Raw genomic sequence first — 16,459 nt, forward strand, 5'->3', positions numbered from 1 at the left:
TTTCAGTCATGTGGCCTCCGGTACACGGAGACACAGACTCGCCAAACCTAAAACAAATATTTGTTTGGTCTTCAACAACAACTGAATGAAGTAGGATGAGTGCTCCCATTGTTCAGATGGGGTAACTGAGGCCCAGTGAGACCCCCCCACCCAGGGCCCTACCGCTAGGCGGGGGCAAAGCGGGTCTTGGAACCCAGGCCTCTCTGCACCAGAGATTCCCACTCAGAACCTCCTTCTTTCCCTGGGGAGCCCCGTACAAGCCCCATCACTCTTAGTTAACCCAGACCTTGCCAGGATCCATGCGTGGCTAATGTTAGAACTTGGCGATGTTTCAGAGCAAGAAAGGAAAACGAATAAGAGGTGTGTCCCCCATGGGAGGCCTGGGGCCCTTTGGCTCTCATAATGCTCGGCTAGCCTGCTTTTTTAAAAAAAGTATTGTGGGCTTTGCTGGGTCTTCACGGCTGGCTGCCCAGGCTTTTCTCTAGATGTGGAGAGCGGGGCCCACTCTGCTGTGTGTGGGCTGCTTCTCGTTGTAGTGGCTTCTCTTATTGCAGAGCTCAGGCTGTAGGGGGCGAGGGCTTCAGTGGTTGCGGCTCCTGGGCCCTAGAGCACGGCTCAACAGATGTGACCCACGGGCTTAGCTGCTCCATGGCATGCGGGACCTTCCCGACCCAGGGATCGAACCTGCGTCTCCTGCATCAGCAGGCGGATTCTTTACCACTGAGCCCCCAGGGAGGACCTAACCTTCTTTCAGTCCCCTCGGCCATGTGCACCTGGGAATGCCATCTCTTTGGGATGGTGAGTGGGTCCCAGTGGCCCCCAGAGCCACCTGAGAGCTGCGGGGCCCACCTGAGGCCTGGGTCCCTGGTGTGGGTTCCCCAGTTATTGCTGGAAGCCATCCCTCGCCTGTCAACATGCTATAAATAGGGAGCTGGGGGAAGATCTGAAAAAAATGCCACTGGCTTTTTTCCCCAGCGTGGGTGGGTTGAATTAAAGAACCGTCAGGCCGCAGCAGGCATCACAGTACTGGAAAGCCCGAGGGGGTGGAGGGCGGCGGCTGAGACTCAAAGGCGAACTCGGCCGCATCCTCTTCTGTTTTCATTCTCTCTGGCGGCACAGGCCGCAGAGCTGGATTCTTAAGTGGAGAGCCCTCCAGGGACCTCCCCTTGGACAGTGACAGTGACCATGATTCCCCCAGGGGCCGACCGGGAGGGACGGGTCCTGGCGACCCCCCTGACCTGTGCTTCCTCCAGGAGGGAGGCAGCAGAAACAGCGTCTGGCGTCTCTTTTGAACGTCACCTCCTCCCCAGGTGCCCAACCCCTTCCTGGGGATTTGAATTCTTTGCACCCAAGGTGAGGTCCCAATCAGCTCCTCCACTGAGTGAAAAAACCCAGGCAAAAGAGCAGAGTCATTCTGGGCCAGTGGTGTGCACGAGCGTGCACAGGTGGATATGCAAGCCTGTTTGTAAACTGCATATAAAAAAAACCCAGTGACACCCTGGGAAGGCTATCTGTGCAGAAAGTGAACTTCACACTGGTCAGGAGGTGCTTCGATGGCAGGGCCATCTCAGCAGTACTCGGTAGAATCTAAGACTAGTACTTCCCTGGTGGCCCGGACAGTACAGAATCTGCCGGCAATGCAGACTAGGGTTTGATCCCTGGGTTGGGAAGATCCCCTGGAGAAGGAAAAGGCTACCCACTCCAGTATTCTTGCCTGGGACATCCCATGAACTGAGGGGCCTGGCGTGGTACAGTCCATGGGGTCACAAAAAGTTGGATATGACTGAGCAACTGACACTCACTTTTCAAGACTAGTACAGTATAGATAGTAATAAAGGATCTAGCCGTCACAAGCAGGTGTGGGCTCAGAGAGGTGGACCAAGCTGCCCACAGTCACACAGCTGGCATGAGGCACAGCCAGGACTGGAACCCAGGTCTGTCTGACCTCAGACCCCCCATGACAGTTGAACTCTCCCACATCACGTAGCCTTTCCCAGATGAGTTGCTTAAACAAATCCTTTGCCTGCACTTTTTTGGGGGGAGGGGGCAGAAAAAAAAATCCCTCTGTCTTTCCCAGATTTCCCCCAGGCCTCAGCAACAGATTCCTGAAATGTTATTTATCATGAAAACATTTGGGAACTATAGCAGTTCCCAACATTTAATTCTTTAAATGCTGTTAAAGAATTAAAGTGGAGGCAAGGGACTTCCCTGGTGGCCCAGGGTTAAGACTCTGCACTCCCACTGCGGGGGGCATGGGTTTGATCCCTGGTCAGGGAACTAAGACCCCACATGCTGCACAGCAAAGCCAAATAAAGTTTTTAAATTCTTTTTAAATAAATAAAGTGGAGGTGAGGGAGGCAACCTAGGAGGCCGGGTTGACACTGGGCTGCCAGGATTTGACTCCAGTGCGTCCGTGGGCAGTTCACGTCCCTTTGAACCTGTTTCCCCATCTGGAAAATCGGATCCTGACCCATTGGGAGAAGCCCCTCTTGTTTTCACATTTGGAGATGACACTTAGGAATGCCCCTAGCATGGGTCTCCACGTCGACAGTCAGTACACAATCAGTGTTTAAAAGTAAAATAGGGACTTCCCCGGCAGTCCAGTGGTCAAGACTTCACCTTCCAGTGCAAGGGAGGTGTGGGTTCGATCCCTGGTTGGGGAGTTAGGATCCCCAAAAAACCGAAAAACCAAAACATAAACAACAGAAGCAATATTGTAACCAATGCAATACAGACTTTAAAAATGGTCCACATAGAAAAAATCTTTAAAAAAGAAAAAGTGAAATAAAAGAGAAAATTGTGTAGCAGTGTCTGCTGGGGAACCGAGGAGCTGGATGGGCAAGGCCTCATCTTGACCCTGGCTGCCTGCCCCCTTCCTCTCACCTGGAGAGTCCAGACCGGCCCTGGCCGAAGAGTACCTTGGCTCTGCTGCCCCATGGAGGTGGAGGAAGCACGTCACACTCTGCATGCTTAATTCATGTTTTTATTTGGGAAGCTCAGTGTTTAAGAGTGGGCAAAGAGAATGCTAGGCTTAGAATGCAGTTTGGGGAGATGGGAGAGGGAGAGGGGGATGCTTCAACCCTAAATCTTTTAAGATTTTTTTGTATATATATGAGGGCTTCCCTCATAGTTCAGTTGGTAAAGGGTCCACCTGCAATTCAGGAGCCCCGGTTTGATTCCTGGGTCAGGAAGATCCCCTGGAGAAGGGATAGGCTACCCACTCCAGTATTCTGGGGCTTCCTTTGTGGCTCAGCTGGTAAAGAATCCGCCTGCCATGCGGGAGACCTAGGTTCAATCCCTGGGTTGGGAAGATCCCCGGGAGAAGGGAAAGGCTACCCACTCCAGTATTCTGACCTGGAGAATTCCATGGACTATACAGTCCATGGGGTCGCAAAGAGTTGGACACGACTGAGCAACTTTCACTTGCACACAAAATATATACATTGATAAGAATATATGATATATATACACATGTATATATAAATACATTCATATTTTGCATATGTTCAATATATATGCAAAATGTATGCATAGACATATGTGCAAAATATATGTGCATATATAATACGTGCACATACGTATATGAATAGCTTCCCAGGTAGCCTTAGTGGTAAAGAACCCCACCTGCCAGTGCAGGAGATTTAAGAGACAGGGATTCAATCCCCGTGTCGGGAAGATCCTCTGGAGGAGGAAATGGCAACACACTCCAGTTTTCTTGCCTAGAAAATCCCATGGACAGAGAGGATCCTAGCAGGTTACGGTCCATGGAATGGTAAGAGTTGGACACAATTGAAGCGACTTAGCACATAGCACTTGTATATAAATAATTCCTTTGCATATATTTGCATATGTATGCTATATGTGCATATCCATATATCCATGCAAAACTATATATGCAGTATATATACATAGTTTTGCAGATAGGCCAACCAAATGGAATTATACTGCAAGAGCGCTTTTGTGCCTGGTTCTCTCTCGTTGTTCTCTTCTGTGACTGGCCCCTCGCGTCATGACCGCGGACCTGCCGACTGCAGTAGAGTCCATGTTGCAGGTCATGCCCACTTTATTCAGCCAGGCCCAGATGGATTTGGGACACACAGGTTGATTCCAGTCCTTTTGCCTTACAAAGAACGCGACAGTAAACATCACCTGCATAATCAGAGTGACCTTTCGAAGTGGGGTGACAGGGATGCAGGCCAAGAGCCCGTGCAGCACAGGATTTGATTAAATCCCTCTGGTGTCAGCTGGACCTTGGGGTGAGCACGCATGCACCCACGCAGGCAAGTCTCTTATTTTCTCTGAGCCTCCGGTTCTCCCTTGTGTAAAAGGTATGCAACCCTCATCCACCATTCTGAAATCCACAAAGCCCTCCCTCATTTGTGGCAAAACCACCCTCTCCCAGCGTGCTGACAGGAGGCTATTAACAGTATGGTGTGACTATTCCTGCACTTTGCTGCGGAAATGCTAATACATTTGTGGTTGCCTTTCAACAGTACTTACCCAGGTTTGGGAGTATTTTTTCAAAGTTATCATCCCCAAAAGGGCCTTTTTCACTCTCTGTGGGGTTTTTTTTTTTTTTTTTTTTTTTTGGCTACCCTGTGCAGCTTGTGCGATCTTATCTCCCTCTCAACCAGGGATCGAACCCGTGCCCCCCGGCAGTGGAAGCCCGGAGCCCTAACCACTGGACCATCAGGGAATTCCCCTGAAGGGCAGTTTTATAACATTTTTTCTTACTTGCCTTTCCATGAGATTTTAATATCCAGATGCCATTGTATATCTGTATGTGTGCATGAGTGCGTGCTCAGTTGTGTCCCACTCTTTGCAACCCCATGAACTATAGCCCTTCAGGCTCCTCTCTGTCCATGGGATTCTCCAGGCAAGAATCCTGGAGTGGGTTGCCATTTCCTTCTCCAGGGGATCTTCCTGACCCAGGGGTTGAACCCATGTCTCCTGCATTGGCAAGTGGACTTTTTTACCACTGAGTCACCTGGGCAACCTATCTGTACGTGTACTATATGCATATCTGTGCTTTATACCTTATATTTATAGGGTCCCCACCAAGAACCAGTTTCTCTGTAGAGGATGCATGGACCTAGACCAGCGATTCTCAACCAGGGGTGACTTTGCTCCCCAGGGACACTTGGCAATGTCTGGAAACAGTTTGGGTTGTCTCAGCTGTGGGGAAGGGGTTACAGTTAACATCGGTGAGTACAGACCAGGAATGCTGCTGGCTTCCTCCAGGGCACAGCAAAAGCCCCTCTCCCTACAATGTGCCGAACTTGCTAGACTGGGAAACCCTCCTCTAGATTCCACTGAGGCTTCCTCCTAATATACAGTATGTCTGCTTGTTGCCTTGCTAAAAATCTGAGTTGTCCTGAGTTTGGAATGCATCTGGTCCCTGGTTTAGGAGTTGGGATGCTAAAACCCACCTCCCAGATTGGTGAGAGGACTGTTTGGGGGCTGATGTGGTAAAGTGTGTTTCTTGACACTTGGCTGTGGTCCATGCTCACCCAGGATGACCCAAAGTGCCTGGGTGCTCAGGGTCCCATGCCTGGATGCTGTCTCCACCTTGAGCAGGTCCTGCTAACTGGGTCCTGGCCCCAAGGGTACTCAGGGCTTTATCCAGCATGCCCAAAAGCTTGCATCAGCACCAGCTCCTTCCAAATGGGCCTATTATTTCATTTATAGGCTTTGACCAAGGTGTGCTGTCTGTCTGAACACATCTCTGGGCTTGGCCAGCTGCCAGTGGTAAACTGGCCTGGAGCCGTGCGTGGGCCCGGCTCCTGTGTCCTGGAGCTCACGACAGAGGCTTCCAAGCTCTCTCACCCACTTGTGACCCACTGAGTCAGGTGATGTGTGGACGGGACCCTGCAGCAGGCAGTTCTGCCCCGACCTGGGTGCTGCCGCTTCAAGTTGGCCAAAGAGACACCATCCACCAAGTGTTTTCCAGGGCCTCTGGCTTCCCAAGGGCTGGACTAGGAGGCAAGGGTGGTTGGAGCTGAGCTGTGAGTTAGAATAGGCAGCACCCTGGACCCTGGGCAGGGCCTTTGAACAAAACCACAGACTGGGCTGGGCACCAGGAGGAAACGGAGCCCTTGGCTCTGTCCTGGGCAATGCAGCAGCTTCCCAACTGGTTTTCCTCCTGCACCAGGGCAGGCACTCATCAACAAGGGAGCCGCCAGGCCCAGCGATGGCAGAGAGCTTCCAGCTCAGCCCCTGCCTCACACCCCTCCTGGGGGGCTGCAAGCTTCCCCTGCAGGGCCGCTCTGCAGGGTGAACGGCAGGCACAGGGCTGTCCTGTCTGCAGCATAGCCTGCTCTTCGTAAAGGCAGCGTCCGCTTCTCCCTCCCGCAGGCTGTCCCGGTGCCTGTGCTGTCTTCTTCTCCCAGCCTGTTCAGTTGGATCCACTTTTCAAGGCCTGGGCCATGTCACGTGCCCTCTGTCAGCCGCCCCTCCTGACCCCCTGTGCCTGCCCTCTTCCCCCTCTGTCTGGAGCCCCTCGGTACTTTGGGTACCTGGGACAGGAAATCATTTTCATTTCACTTATTTCTTTATTCAGTTTTGGCTGCGCCGGGTCTTCGTTATGGTTTGCAGGCTTCTCGTTGTTGTGGCTTCTCTTGTTGTGGAGCACGGGCTCCAGGGCACGTGAGCTGCAGGGCAGGGCACATGGGCTACAGGGCACACGGGCTCCGGGGCACTCAGGCTGCAGGGCATGCAGGCTCTGGGGCACGCGAGCTGCAGGGCACACGGGCTCCGGGGCACGCGAGCTGCAGGGCATGCGGGCTCCGGGGCACTCAGGCTGCAGGGCATGCGGGCTCTGGGGCACATGGGCTCCGGGGCACTCAGGCTGCAGGGCACACGGGCTCTGGGGCGAGCGGGCTGCAGGGCACACGGGCTCCGGGGCACTCAGGCTGCAGGGCACACGGGCTCTGGGGCGAGCGGGCTGCAGTAGTTGTGGCACACGGGTTTAGCTGCCCCACAGCATGTGGGATCTTCCTGGACCAGTGACCCAACCCGTGTCCCATGCATTGGCAGGCGGATTCTTAACCACTGGACCGCCAGAGAAGTCCCCAGGGAAATCATTAATCATGGGGCCCAGTTTGCTCCAGGAGCTTCCCTGATAGCTCAGCGGTAAAGAGCCTGCCTGCAGGGCAGGAGCCGAAGGAGATGCGGGTTCCACCCCCCGGGTCAGGAAGGTCCTCTGGAGGAGGAGATGGCCACCCACTCCATTACTCTTGCCTGGAGAATCTCATGGACAGAGGAGCCTGGCGGGCTGCAGTCCAAGGGGTCCCAGAGTCAGACATGACTAGGAATGAACACACGAGTGACCAAGGGGATGTTGTAAGGCAGGACTGTCTGCTCCTCATTCCTAGTAAACCTTTCCATCAGAGAGAGCTTTGACATCACTCCTCATCAGTGCTTAGAATTCTGCTTCACTGTTCTTAACGGCAGGACAGGTGCCCTTGCAGGGATAAACTGTTTACAGGTGCCCTTACGGAAAAACACCTGGGCTGTGCTTGCTGGTAACCAAAATCGATGCTGTCGCTGCGAGCATCCTTGGGCTTGTGCGTTGATGCGTGTGTGTGTGTGTGTGTGTGTGTGTGTTGTTATGTGTGTTCTGTGTATTTTGTGTGTTTGTGTGTTTTCTGTGTATGTGTGTTTGCGTTTGTGTGTGTGTGTGTGTGTGTGTGTGTATTTATGTACTTTTTTGTGTATAGTGGTAAAGAATCTGCCTGCCAGTGCAGGAGCCAGAGGAGACGCGGGTTCGATCCCTGGGTTGGGAATATGCCCTGGAGAACGGAATGGCAACCCACTCCACTATTCTTGCCTGGCAAACCCATAGACAGAGGAGCTTTGGTGGGCTACAGTTCATGTGGTCACGAAGAGCTGGGCATGATGGAGCAACAGAGCACGTGTTTGTATATATATTTGCATGTGTATTTATTTGTGTTGTATACATCTGGGTGTGTATGTGTGTGCATGCACACGTGTGTGTACCCGCTAGGTGAATCGCCAAAAGCAGGGGCGGTGGAGCAATGCTGTGGCCCCGCAGTGTGCCCAACAGCCTCAGACGTGGTGGAGGTGGTGGCCGAGGCCTGTTGAGGAGCGATCCCGCAGGATCTGGGGAGACACACCAGCTCCCTGCTTCCTCCCTGGGTTCACAGTGGCACATCAAGGCTGCAATTCTGTCACCCGACAAGCTGAGGCCTCGCCTGAAATAAACATGAGAGAGATGTTTTGACATGTGATGTTTCAAAAAAAAGAGTCAAATTTGCCTGAGAGACTGTTTTAAGAATCTTTCCAAGAGGAGCCGAGTCAGGGTGGGTGGGACAGATCCCCTGAAGAGGAGATGCTCGGAAACATGAATTCTATATTCACATGGGATTGTACATTTTTGACATTTATTTTTAAAAGCTAACAACCGCAAGTGTTACAAAATACAAGAAGAAGTGGAATTTTAAAACTGGGCCTCCCTCTCCCCCCCACCCCCCATCACTCGGTTCCCCTCGCAGAGACAAGTGTGATGACAGCTTTCCTGTGTCCTCCTCACATGCCCTATGCATTTTCAAATATTTACATATATATCCTTCCCCTCTCCACCTGTTGTTTCCAGCCTCGCCTTATTCGCTTGACAGTGTATCTTGGAAGTCATTCCATATCAGGACACATATCTTCCTCATTCTTTTCAACAGTTGAAAAGTATTCCATGCTATGGTTGGTTCTGTAATTTTAAAACATAAAGATACATTTGGAAGAAACCACATTCCTTTTTCTCTTGACTCCTCTTTAACCTTAGAACTGTAGGCCTTTTATTAATAGAACTTTAGGCTGAAAAGGAATTTGAATTGGTCTGTGTAAAAGTATCTCAGGACTTCCAGAATGTTCTAAGCTCTTTCCTCTCCCCCTGCAGGAAGGTTCCTGGTTATCTAGGGCGGGTGGGGGTTGGTTGTCCTCCATTCCTGGGCCAATCTCTTTCATTTGCACCTTAAAAAAAAAATCATTGTCACCAGACTGCCTTCACTGTTTGTCAGCACACTGAACGGGGTGTCTTAGAAGAAAGACTTATTTTTAAAAAGTAACAGAAATTAAACTTTAATAGCATATATAAAAACAGTCCTGGGATGTACCAAGAAGCTTTGAATAGATCACAGTATTGTTCATGGCATGAGAAAGGGGGCCAGGGATCACCTGTGGGTTGTTTATCCAGTGACTCGCCCATTCATTCACACACTCACTCATTCACTCTAGACCCCTCATTCACTCTAGACCATTCATTCACAGACCACTGGCGGGGCTGTGTCTTGCCTTGATGGTCTGAGGGTGAACAGACCACATTGCCTACCCTCAGGGAGCTCACAGTCCGACAGACAGGGCCTCATTCTCAGCAGGCCTGGGGTGGGTGTTTCCTGGGTGCAGTCACAGCGGGACTTAGTGGGATGGGGCATCACCGGCCATAGACTTGGAGCCACCTGGGTTTGAATCGGGCTCCTTCACCCCCTCCTGAGACCCTGGGCAAGTGGCTTCACCTCCCTGGGCCTCGGTCTTTTCATCCGGAAAGTGGGGCTAGTTCGCAGTACCTGCCTCTTAGGGTTGTTGGGAGGATGAGTTGCAGCAGGTGGGCACACAGAGAGGGCAGTATCAGCGTCCTTTCCTGTTGTGCCTGTCCACCTGTGAAATGGGCGTGTTAAAGCGTCAACTCAGGGGTTTAATTGGACGGCACACATAAGGAATCTGACTTGGTGCCGGGTGTGCAGTGGGTGCTCCTTACATGTGTTCCCAGTCATTACTTCTTCCATCGTCTACTCACCCCCAACACCCAGAGCGCAGGGTGCCCATCTGGCTTCCGGAGTCTGGGAGACCCCACCCCCAAGGCCAGCGGGAGCCCGGGCCCCCCCATCACAGCTGTCCTTTCTGTTTATTGACTCGGAGGTGGATGTGGTGGGGGCCACCAGGAAGCACCCCCACTCCCTGGCGGCCTGCAGGGCACTCTGTAACCAGGCATGCCTCCTGAAGGGCCGCTGCCAGCACGCCTTCCCGCCCTTCAGGTGACACACTTGTCCCGTGGAGACAGCGTGTCTCTGCCAGACCTGGTTCTGTAGCCTGCCCGCCCTGCTTGGCCCTGGGGAGGGAGGGTGTGCTGGAAGAGCCTGTGGCGGGCTCACTGCGGGACGCAGGAGAGCAGCTGGCTCATGTCGGGGTCAGGGGAGATAGTGAGGGATCCAGTGAAGACAACCCCTTTGCTCTCAGCTACGTGATGGGGCAGTCAGGCCTCCTTAGGGCATCGTAGCACCTTGTTAGACTGTTAAACCGACGCTTTGGGGAACTAAACAGTGGATGTTATTTATCGTTGTTATCACCATCATCTCAACTGGTATCTGTTTGGTCCTTTTCACGTGCCTGGCGTGTGCAGCTCTCACCAGACATTTTACAAGATTCTCCCAACATCCCCCACCCCCATTTTACAGATGGGAAAATCGAGGTTTGAGATTTGCTCGCAGCTACCAAGAGGCAGAGCTGAATTTGCCCCCGACCTGCCAGTCTCAGGGCACGCCCCACCTCCAGCTCGTCAGAGCCGCCCTCTCTGTCTGTGCCCATGTCCGCATGCTTCATGGTCCTGGTTGTGTTCTCTCGGTTTCTGTCTTGCTCTCTCTCCGCCTTGGCTGTAACCCCCGTCCAAGCCACCACAGTGTGCCACACTGGCCACACCTGGCTATACCTGACTACACCTGGCCACACCTAGCCACACCTGGCCAGGCTGCATAACTGTTTCCAGAGCGCATTGAGAGGGGTCAGAAACCAGTGCTTCCCCGGGAAGCACTACCTCCAGCAGCCTGGGGACAGGGGGACACTGTGGGCTCCTAGCTGGGACACAAGTCCCCAGGGAGGGACACCGTGCGAGTTTGCTGCCAACATCAGGAGTTTTGAGGGCTCTGTGCTGCCCCGTTCCTGCCCACTTCCTTCTGACCCGACTGCCTTACCTGGCTCTCCTTCTCTCCTTTCTTCCCTGTTCCTCCCCACCTTCCTTCCTTCCCATTCAGTGAGCACGTGCTCTGTGCCAGGTCCTGTGACTAAGCACCGAGAAGGCAGTGTGACACGATGCAGCTCTCCTCTGGGAGGTCGTGGGCACTGGGAGGAACAGGCACCCAAGGACCCGTCCAAGTGTTGAGAACCCCCAGCCAAGGCCCGGGTTCAGCGGGACCAGGACAGGACCTCGGCTTGGCCGGGGAAGCTGCTCCTGGGGGCTGCCACTCGCTGCCCTTGGCCAGGCGAAGAGCTGGGCAGCAGGCCTGGGCTGTGACGGTGCCTGAGTGTGGCTGCAGCACAAAGGAGGGGTGAGGAGGAGAACACTGGGCCCCGCAGCCACAGTGGGGCAGCCAGGGTTTTAAGATAAGAGCCCGGGCGGCTTCCCTGCTGGTCCAGTGGTTAAAACTCTGCGCTTCCAATGCATCGGGTACGGGTTCGATCCTCGGTCAAGGGGCTAAGATCCCACATGCCTTGTGGCGAGACAAAAAAAAAAAAAAAAGTAGATAAGAGCCTGGAGTTGGGGGTCCAGGTAGATGGGAGACTCCTGGGGGACTCGGCCCAACCTCAGCCTGCCGCCCCCCCTTCTCCCCTCCCTGGGCCTGAGGCCCCACCTGGGTGCAGCTTGGACTGCCCTGCGGTGACCAGGCACAGGCCAGGGACTCAGGAGACCTGGATTCTTGGCCTGGCCTGGCATCCTTTCCTCTCCCTGGCCCTCGGTTTTCCCATCTGTGAAATGATCACTGAGGGCCCCACGGAGCTCTCCATGTCGAGCCAGAGCTGGGAGAATGCAGCAGTTCGGGGGAGCACTTTAGGGCCTGAGTGTCAGGCAGACCCGAAGCCCAGCTCCACCCACCTTCTGTGTGGCCTTGGGTGTGTCAGGTCCCCTCTCTGGACCTCAGTCTCCTCCCCTGTAAAATGACAGTTCCCGCAAGGCCTAAGGCTTCCTGTGCAGGAGCCTGCGACGGCAGAGGGAAAGGCCGGGATATTCAGCCGTGCTTACCGTAGTGCCAGCTCTCGATGTTGTTGTTATTGTTACTGCTCAGCCGTTGTGCAAGTCTGATCCGGCACAAGGCAAGGAGGTGCCTCCAGGCCCTGGGGGCACTGGGACGGAGCCGGTGTCGCCCTGGACAGCGTGGGCCCCATGACCCCGGGGTACCCTGCCCAGCTGACAGTGTCCAGTTGCAGAGGGGGAGGGGAATTGCTCGGATTTGCCCCGTCAGCTGCGGGCCACCCAGCACCTCCCTGACTCAGGCTCCTTTCCTAGATGGATGTGTCAGACACCCCGAAATACATGCAGGGGTCATATTCTCACTTACCGTCACCCCCTCCCTAATGACATGGCCTTTTCTGCTTAAGGAGCTCACACCTGTTCCATGCAAAAAAAAGTTATTTTCAGAAGCATATTCTTCCAGCAAATATTTAGTCAACACGTACTCCAGGCCTGGTGTGGTTCTAAGCTCTGGGTGCAGCAGTGGGTGAAAGAGTCCCCATTTTCATGCAGCCGACAGTCTAAAGGGTGTCAGTGAGCAGTCAGCCACCTGGGTTTGTTTGTTTTTTAACATTTAGTTGTGGCATGTGGGATCTAGTTCCCAGACCAGAGCTGGAAACCTGGCCCCCTGCATTGGGAGCTTGCAGTGTTAGCTGCTAGACCACCGGGGAAGTCCCCAGCCACCTGTTTTGTAAATAAAGTTTTATTGGAACACAGACATCATCCGTGCTGCTGACATGGTAACAGCAAGGCAGAAGCTGAGACAGACCCCATGACCCACAAAGCGCCAAATATTTACTATCTGGCCCTTGATAGGCAGAGTTTGCTGGGCTCTGGTAGAGATGAACAAATGAAGAATCCTCTTCTGATTTGTTCTTAAATGGGGATGTGTCCATATGATAGAGTTGCAGGAATGGTTTAATGGATTTTATTTCATTTTATCATCTGCTGATACTGGGATCCAAAATCACAAATGTGGATCCTAAATAAAATCATCATCAATAATAGAGAGACAGGGACTTCCCTGGTGATTAAGACTCCATGCTTTCACTGTGGCCGGGTGGGGCGCGGGTTCAGTCCCTGAACGGAGAGCTAAGATCCCACACACTGCATGGTGGTGTGGCAAAAAAAAAAAAAAGCCCGTTTCCTCACTGCAGGTAGTGTCACTGGTTACAGTTTTCTCTGAAAACTTCCAGAGATCTCCTTTGCCTATTCTCACATGCATTTATACATCTGTCTTCACAAAGCTGGTATCACAACATAATGCGTGGTTTTTTCACCTACATATAAAAAAGGGATCTGACTTTGGGGGAAAAAAAATACGATTGTTTGCTCGGAGAAGACAGACAGCTTTCTGTGATACTCAGGAGTCTTTCTGAGCATCCTTTTCCTTGGCTGTGTTTATTCCACCACATGGATATTTCGTCCTGTGTATTTCACTGATGAACTCCTCAGGTGGGTAGGTGCCCAATATGCTACTGGAGAGGAGTGGACAAATAACTCCAGAAAGAATGAAGAGATCACCGGAAAAGACCCTGATGCTGGGAAAGATTGAAGGCGGGAGGAGAAGGGAACGACAGAGGATGAGATGGTTGGATGGCATCACCAGCTCGCTGGACATGAGTCTGAGCAAGCTCTGGGAGTTGGTCATGGACAGGGAAGCCTGGCGTGCTGCAGTCCACGGGGTCGCAAAGAGTCGGACACGACTGAGCGACTGAGCTGAACTGAGATTTCACAGATCCCCGTCTTGTTGGATGTTTAGGACGATTCCAGTATTTGCAATATTTTGCAATCTTTGGGCTCCCATGGGGAAGCATCCATGTTCACAGATCTTGGCGAGCGTGTCTGATGATTCTCTTGAGATAAATTTCTGGAACTAAACTGGCTGAGTCAAGGGTGAGCACGTTTTAAATTTCAGGACATGTGTTACCGCTTGTTTAAACACAGCCCTCAAAGGCGTCTGTTAGGCTGGTCTCCCCAGCCTGGGTGTTAGAAAGTTGTCCATCATCTGTCCTGGGCTGAGGCGGTCGTGTTTGTCTGTAAGACAAGGGCCCAGAATTTTCACCCACCACCAGCTTGGGGGCTTGGCGACCTAGTCTGAGCGAGTGGTTTTGCTCTAGTTAATTATTATTATTATTATTATTATTATCATTATCATTTTGCCGTGCCTCGCTGCATGTGGATTTCAGTCCCCGGATTAGGATCAAACCCGCACTCTCTGTAGCAGAAGGTGTGGGATCTTCGCCACTGGACCACCAGCGAAGTCCCCATGCAGGTGGTTTTTAAATTTGCCAAGTTCTCATTTTAAATCTCGGCGAGTTAGCCTTCTTAGAGCACTTTAACATGCATTTCCTCACCTGAGCCTCTTGAAGTATCCTGGAAAAGGTTGGGGTTGTGTGTGGAAGAAGCCCAAACCTGGGTTCCAGGCTCACTGTAAGCAGCCTATGCCTCTGACTTTCTCATTTGAAAAAGTTTCTCGTCTGAAAAGGCCAATCAGATGGACTCAGAGGAGTCCTTGGAGATCTAAATGTTAAGTTGTGATGACCTCGTGTGGCAAATGGCAGCTAAAATTTGGATTGTGGCTGTTTGCTATCCATCAGGAGTAGATGCCAAGTGGCAGGGGGCAGCTAATTTGGACACATGTGTTCCTCAGACAACTCTTCTCTTTAGCCATCGTGTATTTTCAGACCGCCTTGTAGATACGTTCTCCCCTGCAGGCAGTGGGGGGTTTTTATGGCAGCCTGTGAGGCAAAGCTGATTTGGAAAAACACTCTGCCTTAAAGCTAATTTTAAAAACCTGACTTTCAGCAAGTTCTAGAGAGTTGTGGACCCTTTCTGTGGTCTTGTTGAGGCCTTGTGCCCTTGAGAGTGAAGATCAAGCCTTGCTGACTTGAAGGACCGCCAGGGTCTGTCACAATGAGACATGTGGTAGAAGCTGACCAGCAGGCGAGCAGAAGGAAGTGCTGACACACAGCCCGCTTGTTTGAGTCTCACCAACAAGATGAATTTCCTGAGATGACCCTCACCCGGGAGTACTCCAGATTTGGGGGTTCAGTGTTAAGACGCAGTGAACGAGATGGCATTCAACCAAATACTTAACATCTGCTTTGTCCAGACACTAAGGCCCAGAGCGGTTAAGTGACTTGCCCAAGGTCACCCAGCCACCATGCGATGGAGCCTGGCTTCAAATCCAGGCATCCTGGCTCCAGAGATAGTACTTGTCCGAGGGAGAATGAAAAGAAACAGGTCAATTATAATGAATATATTGTGGGACGTTCTACAGCCGTGCTCTTCACTGGAAACTTTCTGCTATGTCTGACATGTACTCTATCCATGCTGCTCAATGTGGCAGCCACATGTGGCTACGGAGCCCTTGAAATGTAGTTAGAGCCACTGAAGAACTGGATTCTTTGTATTTTTCAAGTTTTAATTAATGTAAACAGCCACATGTGGCTGTCGTGTTGGACAACATAGGTGTAGAGACCTGAAGCCGAGGGAACGGGAGCTGGGGGCTCCTGAGCCAGCCTTGGGTGAGGGGGAGTTCAGGGAAGGCTTCCTGGAGGAAGAGCCAAGGAAGCTGAAGCTGAAATTTGAATGAGAGCCAAGAGGTGGTGGCTGCTCCAGCAGGTCCCGAGGTGAAGGAGGGCTGGAGCAGCCAGAAAGAGGGGCTGGGAGGGTCTGGGGGTAGGAGAGGGACAAGGGACAGTGGAGAAAGAGCCCCACCAGTGAAGGTCCCACAAGCCATCCGTCCGGTGTTTGGACTTGACTCTGGAGAGCTACTGAAGGGTTCCGAGCAAGGACCCTGCAGGCTTCGAGTTCAGCTTTGGAAACTGTTATGGGAAGAGAATGTCTGGGAAGGGACCAGAGGTGAAGGAGGCAGGGGAGCCGCAGAGCTGGCTGGGTTTGGACGGAATGTTCCCGAGAGACTTTGAAGGGCTTAGAGGTTGACCCAACACGGGGGTGAGAGTGGCAGGGGAGTCGGGGATGCTGCCTTCCAGAATCCCGAGTCTGGCTTTAGCAGTGCGGGGAGCAGACCTCCCTCCCTGCCTTCAGGGATTCCACATCCCTGAGCACGAATCTTAAACCTCTGCAGGAAGGCCCACAAATGGGGACACACGGAAGCCAATGTGTTTTTTGCTGAGCACCATATACTCCTCCACCCCCAGCCTGCCGTCCAGAGCCTTCCAAAGGAGGTCAGGAAGTGTTCCCCTGCCTCCTGCCCTGATTCCACCCTCGGCAGCCTTAGAAGCTTGCCGTTCTGATTTCCAGGGGCCCTTGCTCCCTCACTCATCCCTCAGAGATCCCCGTCTCTTGGGGGCTTTTCGTTTGTTTATTTAGCTGCCCTGGGTCTTAGTTACAGCATGCAGGATCTTTAGTTATGGCATGCAAACGCTTGGTTGTGGTATTCAGGATCTAGTTCCCTGACCAAGGATCGAACCCAGGCCC

General features: G+C 52.6%; 1 protein-coding gene and 1 long non-coding RNA gene across 4 annotated transcripts in view; one reads left to right on the plus strand and one right to left on the minus strand.

Annotated features, from left to right (window-relative positions):
- KIAA1671 (KIAA1671 ortholog) overlaps positions 1–16,459 on the plus strand; it is a 131,944-nt gene that overhangs the window by 98,117 nt on the left and 17,368 nt on the right. The gene's annotated exons all lie outside the window — the stretch shown is intronic.
- Positions 8,500–12,064, minus strand: LOC120871208. Its single transcript, XR_005722977.1, has 3 exons — positions 12,026–12,064; positions 9,579–9,669; positions 8,500–8,985 (listed from the first exon to the last, which is right to left on the minus strand). It is a non-coding gene; the product is annotated as an uncharacterized LOC120871208 (long non-coding RNA).

This window comes from Oryx dammah, unplaced genomic scaffold (genome assembly GCF_014754425.2).
Source record: "Oryx dammah isolate SB20612 unplaced genomic scaffold, SCBI_Odam_1.1 HiC_scaffold_12, whole genome shotgun sequence".
NCBI lineage: Eukaryota > Metazoa > Chordata > Mammalia > Artiodactyla > Bovidae > Oryx > Oryx dammah.